This window comes from Notothenia rossii (assembly GCF_949606895.1).
Source record: "Notothenia rossii genome assembly, chromosome: 4".
Lineage (NCBI taxonomy): Eukaryota > Metazoa > Chordata > Actinopteri > Perciformes > Nototheniidae > Notothenia > Notothenia rossii.
Genome location: NC_136902.1, coordinates 40,204,611 through 40,207,636, shown reverse-complemented (window position 1 = coordinate 40,207,636; position 3,026 = coordinate 40,204,611). Strand labels below are relative to the sequence as shown.

General features: G+C 38.0%; 1 long non-coding RNA gene across 1 annotated transcript; it reads left to right on the top strand.

Moving 5' to 3' along the window:
- The first annotated feature begins 1,001 nt into the window (after positions 1 to 1,001).
- LOC307035132 lies at positions 1,002 to 2,206 on the top strand. The gene is made up of 3 exons (XR_013807025.1): positions 1,002 to 1,143; positions 1,382 to 1,568; positions 2,076 to 2,206. It is a non-coding gene; the product is annotated as an uncharacterized lncRNA (long non-coding RNA).
- The last annotated feature ends 820 nt before the right edge of the window (positions 2,207 to 3,026 follow it).

Genomic DNA, 3,026 nt, shown 5'->3' with positions numbered 1-3,026 from the left:
GTTCCAAAGGTCAGTATCATAATATTTAAAAATTGATATGTAAGATACAAATACACATACATGTAACATGCATATATATATCATTATATAATATTATATATAATATTTTCAGGAATTGAAGTCAAACCAACTGGGTGTACTGTTGGGACACAAACACACGATGACACAAGTACTGTGGATGCTGGGATTCAGTGCAACCTGCAGCTAAACCTCCCTGAAAGGGACATAATTGATGAGGAAAAAGAGCTTGAGGCCGACAATAGCCAACATGAAGAGGATAATCAAAATGATCATCTTTATAGCCCATCAGACGTGGAATCTGATTCGTCAACTGATGAGTATTGTCTTGTCATGTTTTTTAAATGTTGCTACATTATCATTATGCAGGGTCGGATCCAGCCATTTATTGCAGACTTGATCATTTTACTCTTTGTCCATTTCACAGGGACAGTGACAACCAGGACGACAATGATCCTCTTAGGAGTAAGCTTCTGCTTGTGTTCATGTCTTCCCTGATGTCACTATTCACCCATTGTCCGATGTGTAAAGAGAACTCGCCAGGTCGCCTTCGGAGAACAATGGGCACATTTGTGGAAATCGATCAAAACTGCAAACATTGTGGTTTTCAAAGGTAATATTTTTAAATGATGACCATGCGAAATAGGTATTCGAGAATGATATTTGTGGCCAAGATTGACAGGTGGTCCTATTCATGAGATACTCATACAGGTTGTATAGTATGATAGAAGAATTGAATGAATGTATTTTTCTCACAGGTCATGGCAGAATCAACCTTTAATTGATAAAACTCCTGCTGGAAATCTGCTGTTGTCAGCAGGAATTCTTTTTGAGGGTACATCACCAACAAAAGTGCTGAGGGTACTGAAATCCATCAACTGCTACACCATCACAACAAGGACATTTCTGAATCATCAGAAGAAATTCCTTCAAACTGCAATCAAGACAGTCTGGACCAAGAATCGGAACATCATTGTGCAGAAACTGAAGGAGACGAACAAACACAAAGAACTGGTGTTAGGAGGGGATGGACGCTGTGATAGCCCTGGTCACTGTGCCAAGTATGGATCCTATACCATACAAGACCTCACAATAAACAAGGTGTTGGATGTTCAATTAGTGCAGGTCAGTATTAGTGAATGTATCCTATGTTATGAATAGCCTCCTCCAAATACTTTATAGCCAAACACAGCTGAGAATATTTTCTATCGAACCAAATATAATTTCAGGAGTGTTTTTTTTTTGACCGATGCATTTCAAGCTCAAAGCATTAACCATGTTCACAAATATGGCCGCTGAAAATCAAATGCTCTATGATAGCCATCTTTATAAAATATTATGTGTGTTCTGAATGTATTTCCAGAGTAATGAAGTCCCTTCAAGTGTCCACATGGAAAAAGAGGGGCTTGTGCGATGTGTCCAGTTCTTGGAGAGTGAAAACCTCGTCATGAAGACAATTGTGACAGACAGACACACACAGATCAACAAATGGCTGAAGGAAAACCAAGAACATGTGGACCATCGGTTCGACGTTTGGCACCTTGCAAAAAGTAGGTTAATTTTTTTAACTATAGTAGAATTATAATTCTCCAATTCACTCCAATTAAACAAATAAATACAAATACTGAACTTTCTATTTTATAGACCTAAAAAAACAACTGGTAAAGCTTGCAAAGGACAAGCAATGTACCGATATTGGGGAATGGATACAATCCATTCTGAACCATTTGTATTGGTGTTCCGTATCAACTCCGGATGGAAATGGAGAAATGATTGCTGAAAAATGGCTGTCCCTCAACAACCACATTATAAACATTCACACCAAAAAGGTCAGAGTGTTCGATAAATGTGCCCATGGTCGGCTGCCTGCAGCTCAGAACCGCAAGAAAAAATGGCTCAAAGCAGGTAATAATATTTTCTACGACAATGGACCACTCATCAAATGTTGTGTTGGAATGTTTTTGTGTCTTCATTAAAGAAAAATGATATGCAGTGAAGAACTAATATTTTTTCTATTATCGTATATCCTATATCCTTTTTTGATTGTGTATTTTCAGATTCAGTGCCAGCACTAAAGCTGAATAAAGTTGTCAGCCAGAAAGCTTTTGTCAGAGATGTCAAGAAGATGTCACCTTCACAGCAAACCTACGGGGTGGAAGTATACCACAGTATAGTCAACCAGTTTGCCCCAAAGATGTATGCATACTCGTACACTGGCATTATATTGCAGGTAAAGTATAATATGAATCTCATCAGAAAATACTAGAGACTTCAACTTTATTTGCTTATTTATCTATTTGCCAAGTTCTTCTTTTTTGGGGTTTCCCCTCTCCTGTAGTGAGATCTATGGGTTTGTGTGCATGTAAATGGCCTGCAAATGCTAAAATCCCTATGAAATCTCTCTCTCTCTTTCTCTTTCTCTCTCTATACAATAAATGTATTTATTTTGTAGGTTGATCCTAGCAGCACTGCACTACAATGAGAACTCTGGCAGGAAGCATGCCAAAACCAGTACAGGACAACTCCAATACACTGTGAAATTCCCCAAAGCAAAGAAAGGTGGTCATGTAGTTAGATGTGTGAATACAGCAGCTACATATGGTAAGAAAGTGAAAGTGAGAGAATAATAACATTGATTATACCGTTTTACCAAATTAATGAAAAACATTCAATCTTGGACAACATTATTGTGTAAATATTGAAAATTGAGCTATGTGAGAATGTAGTGTACAGTTTCAACTACAATGATTAATTATGCAAAGTGCCTCAGGGCATGCTATGCATAATTGGGGGACTAGAAAATATAGTATATAATTCTTGATTATAAAACATCTTTTTTGCAGAGTATGTTACCGAACTCTTGACCGAGACTCTACGCTTGTGCGAAAACAATGTCGATGAGGAACCTTTCGATGTCCCAGATCCACTCAGCAGTCGATGGGAAAAACCAGACAAGAGAGAGGTTGTCGCGCTGTTTAGAAGCAGATTTACCCTGAACTGACAATAAG